General features: G+C 40.7%; 1 non-coding gene across 1 annotated transcript; it reads left to right on the forward strand.

The window, feature by feature from the left end:
- Positions 1-10,279: 10,279 nt before the first annotated feature.
- LOC128287476 (small nucleolar RNA R71) lies at positions 10,280-10,386 on the forward strand. The gene has a single exon (XR_008278176.1). It is a non-coding gene; the product is annotated as a small nucleolar RNA R71 (small nucleolar RNA).
- The last annotated feature ends 603 nt before the right edge of the window (positions 10,387-10,989 follow it).

Genomic DNA, 10,989 nt, shown 5'->3' on the forward strand with positions numbered 1-10,989 from the left:
GGCGCCATCTTAATACTTGATTGAAAGCTATTGTTGTAGGCGAATTCAATCAAAGGTAAATACCGTTCCCATGAACCACTAAACTCAAGGATGCAACATCTCAACATATCCTCGAGTATTTGAATTATCCGTTCGGATTGACCATCGATTTGGGGATGAAAAGCGGTGCTAAATGCACTTGGTACCCAAAGCATCTTGCAATTTCTTCCAAAATCGCGATGTAAATCTTGGGTCTCTATCCGACACGATAGAAATAGGCACCTCGTGTAATCTCACAACTGAGAAACGTACAATTCCGCTTAATTTGTCCATTGAAAAATCCGTGCGACGACGGGGATAAAGTGAGCCGACTTAGTTAGTCTATCGACAACGACCCAAATCGCATCCTTCTTACTCACCGACAATGGCGGTCCGGATACAAAGTCCATTGTGACTCGATCCCATTTCCATTCGGGTATCATGATCGGTCAAGTAATCCCGATGGCACTTGATGTTCCGCTTTCACTTGTTGACATATCGGACACCTTGAAACAAATTGAAATGTCTCGTTTCATACCGGGCCACCAAAATTGGCGTTTCAGGTCATTGTACATTTTAGTACTACCCGGGTGGATTGACATTCGACTACAATGGGCTTCATTTAGAATTATCGAAATAAGTTCCGAATTCTTTGGAACACACAGACGACTTCTGAACCTCAAACAATCGTCATCATCAATTTGAAACTCTGATTCCTTGTTCAGAACACACTCAGCCCGTTTTGCAAGCAACTCCTCATCAACTTTCTGAGCTTCCCGAATTTGATGAGCCAACAATGGTTTGGCCTTTAATTCGGCTACTAACACATTGTCGGGTAGAATAGACAAGTGTACATTCATCGCTCGTAAAGCAAACAGTGATTTCCGACTTAAGGCATCCGCAACCACATTGGCCTTTCCCGGGTGATAATCAATAACGAGTTCATAATCTTTTAACAACTCGAGCCATCGTCTTTGTCGCAGATTTAAGTCTCTTTGAGTCATCAAATATTTGAGACTTTTGTGATCCGAATACACTTGGCACTTCTCACCAAATAAGTAATGTCGCCATATCTTTAAGGCGAATACGATGGCAGCCAATTCGAGGTCATGGGTTGGATAATTTTTCTCATGTGGCTTTAATTGTCTCGACGATAGGCCACAACTCGACCTTCTTGCATCAATACGCAACCTAACCCAAGTAGGGAGGCATCACTATAGATGACAAACTCTTTGCCGATTCGGTCAGTACTAGAACCGGAGCTTTTCGTCAAATGGGTTTTCAATTGGTCGAAACTTTTCCGACACTTTTCCGTCCATTCAAATTTGACATCTTTCAAGCGGTTTTGTCATGGTGTGGCTATCATCGAGAATCCTTTCACAAACCGTCGGTAGTAACCGCAAGCCCCAAAAGCTCCTAACTTCGGTAACATTCCTTGGAGGTTTCCAATTAACTATGGTCGAAATTTTGTTCAGTCCACCGACACCGTCGCGGACACCACGTGCCCCAAAAAGCTAACCTCTTTCAACCAAAATTCACATTTCTTGAACTTTATGTATAATCGCTTATCTCGTAAGATTTGCAACACTAGCCTCGGTGTTCAAGATGTTCGGTTTCATCTTCGAATAGACCAAAATGTCATCGATAAATACAACTACGAACCGATCCAAGTATGGCTGAAAATTCTATTCATTAAATCCATAAACACCGTAGGGCATTAGTGAGCCCAAACGGCATCACCAAGAATTCAGAGTGACCGTACCTCATTCTAAAAGCGGTTTTGGGTATGTCCGATTCTCGGACCCTCAACCGATAGTACCCGACCTCAAATCTATCTTTGAAAACACCGAGGCTCCCTTTAATTGATCAAACAAATCGTCAATTCGTGGCAATGGATATTTATTCTTTATCGTCACTTTATTGAGTTGACGATAGTCGATGCACAACCTCATGGTTCCGTCCTTCTTCTTCACAAACAATACAAAAGCGCCCATGGAGAAAAACTCGGTCGAGCGAAACCTCTATCCGTCAATTCTTGCAATTGAACCTTCAATTCCTTTAATTCCGTTAATGCCATGCGATACGGGGCTATTGAAATCGGCGTAGTACCGGTACAACCGATGCGAATTCCACTTCTCGAACCGGTGGCAATCCGGTAACTCCTCGGAAAAACATCCGAATACTCACAAACCATCGTACCGATTCGAGTTTCCTTTCGTCTCTTTACTTCCAAACACATACGCAAGGTATGTTTCACACCCTTTTCACATATCTTCGAGCGGTCATAGAAGATATTATTCTTGCACTCCTTTTAAATCAAGAGACTCGACTCGGACTACCTCATTATTTGCACTCCTCAAATCAATGGTTTTCCTTTTGCGATCCACCCTTTGCATCATGCACGTCACCAATCCATACCAAGAATAACATCGAATTCATGAAATGGTAGAAGCATCGATCGGTAGGAAAAGCAGATTCTCGAATTATTAGGGGCATCTCTTGCACACTTTATCAACAAGCACGTATTGACCCAAAGGGTTTGACACTCGATTACGAACTCAAGAGACTCAACGGTAGAGTCTTCTTTGGATGCTAAGGTTTCACATACATATGAGTGAGTAGAGCCGGGTCAATCAATGCAATCACAATAGTATCAAAGAGAGTAAAAGTACCAAGTGATAACGTCGGGGAGGATGCCTCCTCTCGTGCGCGGATGGCATATGCTCTAGCAGAGTACGGGTCTCGGATCGGACAGCCAGATTAGAGGCTCCTCTCGATTACCACCCCTACCTCCAGAGATTCTCGGGGCCTACCTCCACCGTCGTTCCACTAGGTCTTGCACCTTGCGTCTTATTCCTCTCATCTAGCTCGTGCAATCTCTAATGAAGTGGTCCTTGAACCGCATCCATAACAGCCCTATTAATGACTTACCCCAACATTCACCTAGGTGTCGTCTTCCACATTGGGGGCATTCAGGTCTCTCTTGACGATTATTGCCCACACTAGCTATCAAGTAGCTCGAGTCCGTCAATGGTCGGGCTCTAATGGAAATTCCCGATCGTCCTCGACTTACTAGTGTCCTCCCCGAACCTCTTTACAGCCGAGAACGGAGCTTTACTCGTCGATCTTTTACGGTAATCTCTTGCTTCAAATTCAGCCTTCTTCTTCTCCTTCCCAAGTTCTTCCGCCTTGCGTGCTCGTTCGACTAGTGTCACGAACTCCTTTATCTCCAAAATTCCCACTAGTAACTTTAACTCTTCATTCAATCCTTCTTCAAATCTTTTGCACATCGCAACCTCATCAGCCACACACTCCCGAGCATACCGACTAAGTCTTACGAACTCATGTTCAGATTCAGATCTGATCATCCGGCCTTGCTTGAGTTCCAAGAATTCCTTACGCTTCGATCGATGAACCGTTGACTAATGTATTTCTTTCAAATTGGATTGGAAGAAATCCCAAGTAACTCGTTCATTTGGGACTATGGAAATTAAAGTCCTCCACCAATAGTAAGTGAGTCTCGCAACAAGGATATAGCACACTTAAGACATTCGTCGGTGTGCATGATTCATCTAACACTCTAATGGTGTTATCGAGCGAACTCGGCCTTTTCTAAGATCATCAAGAACTATGGCCTTGAACTCCTCGCCCCACGCTTCCTAATCAAGTCCACGGTGGTTTACTCAGCCTCACGGGATCGAATCGGAGGCATTGCGGGCTCTTGGGGTGGAGTATTTAAATTCGGGAATGGTTGGACAGCGGGTTGGTTCGGGCATATTGCGCGACCCACTCATTCATCATAGTGAAGAAGGCTTGTTTCGCCCCTTCATTTTGATTATTCGCGGACGATCGAGGCTCAACAGCGGTGTCCCTTGCGCAGAGCAGCCGCTACACTTTCAACGTCATCCGCCAAGGGTCTCTCTACCGGGTTCCATCGCTAATCAAAACAAAAAATTTCAACCGTCAAGTCATCACATTATTAAGCACTATCAATTTGGCATGTATAGCTAGACTCACACGCGCTATGGTAGTCCTAGAACCGACTAAACCATAGCCCTGATACCAATAAAATTGTAACACCCTAACTCGTGACCGACGCCGTGTCGGACACGAGGGGTTAACGAGACAAATCCTCTTAAAGTACCGACCAATTTGGCATTTCTGGACAGGCTGGAAAACTGCGTCACCGTCGCCTTAAAATCATATCTCGAGTTCCAAAACTCGGAAACTGGTTTCGTAAATTTTCCTGAATTTAGACTCATATACCCATCCATGGATTTATTTTTAGAATTTTGGTTGGGCCAATTGGTACAGTTTATTAGTTAAAGTCACCCATGTTACAGGGATCGACTGCTCTGACCTCCGCGCGTTACAACTTGAATATCTTTCTGTACAGGGCTTTAATACTGGTGCCGTTTGTTTCTAATGAAACTAGACTCAAAATGGAATCTGTACATATAAGGCATGACTCCTAATTCTTTCTGGATAATTTATGGTAAATTTTCAAAGTCGCGACAGGGGACCCAGAAATCGTTCTGGCCCTGTCTCACGAGAACTTTAATATTTCCCAGTATACTGCTCATATGGTCGTTTCGTTTCGTCCATATAAAATAGATTCATCAAGGATCAGTTCCATAATTTACTCACTATTTAATTCTACTTCTACTATTTTTAGTGATTTTTCAATCTCATCTCACTGCTGCTGTCCGCAACAGTTACTGCAGTAGACTATGCCAATTTCATGAATTTTTCCTTGGCCTTAATCATCCATCATACATGACACAAATTATGGCCACCTTAACAAAATTTGAGTTTCTAAGACTCGTGGCTATAGGTTCTAGCATCCCACTCGACGACCACATAGGCCATTTTCACATGGCTTAAAGTTTACAACCCACAATTCGACAAAATATAATAGCCTATACATGCCAAATGTTCTTCAACAACAAAAAACAATACCACAAGATTTCAGCGGTGTGATGACTTCAACGACGGTTCCGAGCACGCATAACAATACGAGTCCAAGAGACCTAAAATGGGTGACAAGAAAACACCGAGTGAGTTTACAACTCAGTAAGTCATAAGCATTCGTCAATCCATCGATAAAGTTACTACTACATGTACAACAAATGAGGCTAGGTACTCGTCCATATCGAATCTATACCATAATACCTCGGACCTTTCGGTCCAATCTCGCACTAATTCATACATCCACATTTCATATTCTACACAACAAGATAATCAAGCATTTTTACACATTAACTCAATTTCCAGCACAACCATACAATTTCAATCATCACATAGATTTAAGGCTTACCAAATTCAACCCCAAGCATGAACGTATTCTCTATTCGTCATGAGCTCGAGGTACTTACCCGATTCGCTGTCCGGATTAACTCGATAATGTCGCACACTCAGTGCCAATTGTAATACAAGAGCATATAGTGAATCCGCACACTTAGTGCTATATATTTTCAGCTCGCACACTTAGTGCTATAGAATCAAACTCGCACACTTAGTGCTGTACAATTTTAAACCCGCACACTTAGTGCCAATCTTGTCACCGTGTCCATTTATACCCGCACACTTAGTGCCGTGACCAATACCTTATGCATTTTGCTGCCTTCATACATTCAACAATGGCATCATTCCATACACATACATTTTCATTTACACATCAATTCATTAAACACAATTGCATATATATTATGATCATTTAAACCAACACAAAATATATGCTTAATGACTTACCTTGTGTTAGGTAAAATAGTTCCAAGTCGGCTACTCGATGACCTTCGATTTCCCCTTGTTGGACGCCTCTCCTTTAAGATCTTGAGCTAAATCAAACAAATTTACTTCTCAATCAGACACATACACATGGCAACCATATACATTTCAAAGGTCAATTTATTCGTACCATTTGTCCATATATTAGCTTTTAACGCATTTGGTCACTAGGGCGACCATATTTAACTTTCAAGCATTCATTTCTAATTTTAGTTAAACAATGCCGAATGCCATTAGCTACTAATGACACACACACACACATATAAGCACATTTAGCATTTGATACATTCGGCCTTAGCATAATTTCATTAAGAGTCCCCATTAGCCACTTCACTCATCAATTATCTCAACTACTTGATAATCCATACTTATCATGCTAGCCGAATATTTCTTATTCAAGTTCATCATCTTCATATTCGCACTAACATCACAATCTCATATCATGGCGAATGCTCCTCTTAACCTATTGTTCATCTAGGTTTAGCATGAAACAACAATCATCACCCTTGTTAGTTACCCTAGCGAAAAACTCACTTATTCAAAAACCAAGATTTCAACATGGGTTACCTAAAGAACTTGATAACTAGTTCAAATTTCATCCATCTAACTTACTAATCAAATGTGTACAACATTTCCACCATCTTCTTTAACATCTACCATGGCCGAACGTTCATATCACCATAATTTTTCAAAGATTTGGCATGGTTAAATAAGGGCTTAGAATCTAGCTTAAAACCATGCTAAGATTTAAAGAGCTAACTTGAATTCTTACCTTAATTTCCAGCTCAAGGTGGCTGAATTTCTTCCTCTTTTCCTCTTCTACACGGCTAAGAAGAACCAAAGTATGAAGCCTTTTCCTTCTCCCCTTTTTTTTTTTCGGTCATGCATGAGAATGATGGACACATTTTTTTCTTTGTTTTCTTCCTTTAATTTTTCATTAGTTTATTTCCCATGCTTCTTTTTTTATTCCTCCTTACATAATCCATTAGCTAGACATGTTTGAAACATGTTTCCCTTGCCCATAACTTGTCATGGGCCACTTATCCAAAATAAATGGAGTATTTGACATGCAACTCCATTTATTTTACTTCATTCTTTATTAACCTCTTAAAATAGCCACATATATTTAAATCCCTTCACATGAGTCCTTTTCTTTCAATTCACAATCAAATTAACTAAATCAAAGAATTCAAAATTCACACATGTATTTTCACATATTCTAGACAATAAATATTACGTTTGAACATGTCGGTGACTCGGTTTAGCGGTCCCGAAACCACTTCCCGACTAGGGTTAAATTAGGGATGTCACAACAACGATTTCCTTACCACGTGAGGATGACATTGTATACCTGCATTGAAAAGTCAAAGTTCAACCAATATGCCCTAAAAATAGCATGGAAACACAAAACTAAATGGGAATATTTCATGAGACTCGCATATTAGATGAAGAGAACAAAACTAAAACAACTAAAGCAAATATGTCAAGTTATTAAAATAGGACTATGAGAATAATACGACGGGAATATCTAATATATAAATGCATGTAGGTAAACATAAAATCCATGGAAACGAGAAAAATGGATGAATGTAGTATGAAAAATGGCAATATTCTTTAATGACAAGCATGAGTATTATTATTCTACTATGAATATTCACTTAAGATAGTCAAATGGATTAGAGAAATCATGAAATAGGAAAAACATTTAAAGAAAATAGAGAGAAAAGAGTAAACAAATGCAAAAGAGAGAAGCTTGGGTCGTCGGAAACAATGTTGTAGGCGGAGCACGGGCGTGGCAGGTAGGGCATGTGGAGTTGCAGCGGCTAAGGTTAGGGATTTTTGGGGAGGGAGATGATGAATAGTGAGGAGTTTATATAGATTTTGTGGCACACGGCCGTGGGGCACGCACGTGTACCCTAATTTTTGCCCGTGTATTTCGTGACTTTTAAATTTAGGCGCGTCTGACATTCGCCCCACGCCCCTGTTCCTTGGGCATGTGGGTGCATACGGCCATGTCGCACGGTTGTGTCTTGCTTCGTTCGATTCTCTCACACTAGTGTATGATAGCCCACGCCCATATTAGTTTGACAGTGTCGACCACGGGTGAATGTCATGTGCGTGTCACACGCCTATGTTAAATTCTCAATTTCAACCACGGTTTCAAGGTACAAGCGTGTCTCACGCTCGTGTTATTTTGGCAGTTTTGCCCACGGCCTTGTCTCACGGTCATGGCAACTTATCGCATCCCGTGTTGGGGAAATTTTTTTTCCCTTTTCTCACATGGCCGTATCACACGGCCGTGGCTCCTCTTGTGGTGTGAGCAAGGCCTAAGGCACGCCCGTGTGCCTGGCCGTGTGGACGGGAAAACCCTGTGTTTCAAGACTCAGTTAGTAGGTTAGATGTGAAAAACTAGAATTTAAATAAATCATTACTGTTAGTGTTTGGGTTGCCTCCCAAGAAGCGCTTATTTATAGTATAAGCTTGACTTACCTCTCTGGTCTGTGATCATGGTGGCTCCAGGATTTTACACTCCTCATCTCTGCTACCAACTTTATCAATATAAGGTTTAAGACGAGTATTGTTTACCCTAAAAGTTCTGAATTTGGGGTGAATTACCTCGACTGTACCATATGGAAAAATACTGAGTACCGTGAGAGGAATTTCTTCATTAGGTTCAGAAGTGGTAATGCAAGGATCTGCTGCATCTAGTAGTACTTTGTCTCCAACCTTAAGTTGATTTGGTGATGTATTGAGCTCATCCTGGCTCGGTTTCAATTTATCGGGTGTTTTCGATTTCTGTGTCTGCCATTCATCTAGTTTTTTTATTTGTAGCCTTCGTTCTTCACAGATAGGTCCTTTGTTGTTGCTTGAACATGGCTCGTGTAGGTTCTTCAAACTTATTAGTAGGTTGCACCACATGGTCAGTTTTAGTAGAATGATTTATACAACCACCTTCAATTTTCAATGTGTTACTCGAATTACGAGCTTGAAGGGTGATTGTTTCGTCTCCCACACGAAGTGTGAGTTCACCTGTGCCAACATCAATTATTGTTCTAGCGGTTGCTAAAAAAGGCCTTCCTAAAATTAAAGGAACGTTACTATCCTCTTCTATGCCTAGAACAATGAAATCAACTGGGAATATAAATTTGTCAATTTTAACGAGTACATTTTCAATAATACCTTTAGGAAATCTGATTGTTTTATCGGCTAATTGAATACTCATCTTAGTTTGTTTGGGTTTCCCAAGACCTAGTTGTTTAAACATTTTGTAAAGCATGACATTGATACTAGCTTTAAATCAACCAAAGCATTATTAACATCTAGACTACCAATTAAATAGGGAATCATAAAACTCCCTGAATCTTTTAATTTGTTGGCCAACTTATTCTATAGTATGGTTGAGCAAACCGCATTCAGATCCACATGTGATGCCTCATCCAACTTCTGCTTATTTGTTAAAAGCTCCTTTAGGAATTTGACTGCGTTTGGCATCTACGAAAGAGCTTCAATAAACGATAAGTTAATATGTAACTTCTTTAATAATTTAAGGAATTTACCGAATTTTTCTTCTGTGCAGTCTTTCCTTGTCGCATTTGGGTATGGCACATGAGATTTGTACTCTTTACTTACTGATTTCTGGTCATTGTGGTCCACCTCGCCCTTACCTTTACTTACCACAGTTTCTTGCCTCTGTTCTAGTTCAGGTGCAACTAACCCTTCCTCATCTTGAATGGTAATTGCATTAATTTGCTCCCTTGGGTTAGATTCAGTGTTACTCGATAGGCTACGTTGTGGTCGTTCAGATATCAATTTAGCGAGCTGACCTATCTGAGTTTCGAGCCCTTGGATAGACGCTTGTTGATTTTTAAGTGCTGTCTCGGTATTCTAAAAATGAGTTTCTGACACTGAGATGAATTTTGTTAGCATCTCCTCAAGGTTCGACTTTTTCTCTTGTTGGTAGGGTGGTTGTTGGAAGCATAGAGGTGGTGGTGGTCACTGATTCCCCTGGCCTCCGTATGAAAAATTTGGGTGATTCCTCCATCCTGAATTGTAAGTATTGCTATACGGATTATTTTGAGATCGAGGATTATTACCCATGTAATTTAACTGCTCGTTCTCCATATTATGGCCATAGGGTGGGTATTCAGGATTGTTCGATCCACCTCCACTTGCTTCGCACTGCATTACTGGGTGAACCTGTGAAGAACTAAGAAAACCATCAATTTTCTTATACAAGAGTTCTACCTGATTAGAGAGTATGGTGACCGAGTCGACGTTATAAACGCCGGCTACTTTTGTTGGCTTTGACCTCATGACTTGCCACTTATAATTATTCAGTGACATCTCTTCTATAAATTCATAAGCATATTCAAGTGTTTTATTATTGACAGTTCCACCAACGGCTGCGTCAACCATTTGTCGAGTCGAAGGATTCAGGCCATTATGAAACGTTTGAACTTGTACCCAGAGTGGTAACCCATGGTGAGGGCATCTTCTCAAGAGGTCCTTGTATCTCTCCCATGCATCGTAGAGTATTTCTAAATCTATTTGCACAAAAGAAGAGATATCATTACGTAATTTAGCTGTTTTAGCCAGCGAAAAATATTTTCATAAAAACTTTTCGGTCATTTGTTCCTAAGTAGTGATTGACCCTCGTGGTAATGAATTCAACCACTGTTTAGCTTTGTTTCTCAATGAAAAAGGGAATAACTGAAGGCGAATGGCGTCATCAAAAACGCCATTAAATTTAAATGTATCACATAGTTCCAAAAAGTTTGCCAAGTGAGCATTGGGATCTTCGTCCTGCAAACCATCAAACTGAACAAATTACTGTATCATTTGAATTGTGTTAGGTTTCAGTTCAAAATTATTTTCAGCTACAGCAGGTCTTACTATGCTCCATTCAGTTCTTATTAAAAAAGGTTTAGCATAATCATACATAGTGCGCGGAGCAGGATTCTGATTAACAGTAATCGCAGGAGGTAGCAGATTTTTTTGGTTTTCAGCCATCTCCTCGGCTGTGGTTGAAGTATCGTCCTCTTGCTCTTCCTCTATGTATCGTAAGCTTCGCCTTATTTCTCTTCGATTTCTACAAATTGTGCGATCAATCTCACTATCAAACAATAATGGTCTCGACGGGTTTCTTCTAGTCATACACTATAAAAACCTGCCAGGAACGAATAA

Source organism: Gossypium arboreum, chromosome 13 (assembly GCF_025698485.1).
Source record: "Gossypium arboreum isolate Shixiya-1 chromosome 13, ASM2569848v2, whole genome shotgun sequence".
NCBI classification, from domain to species: domain Eukaryota; kingdom Viridiplantae; phylum Streptophyta; class Magnoliopsida; order Malvales; family Malvaceae; genus Gossypium; species Gossypium arboreum.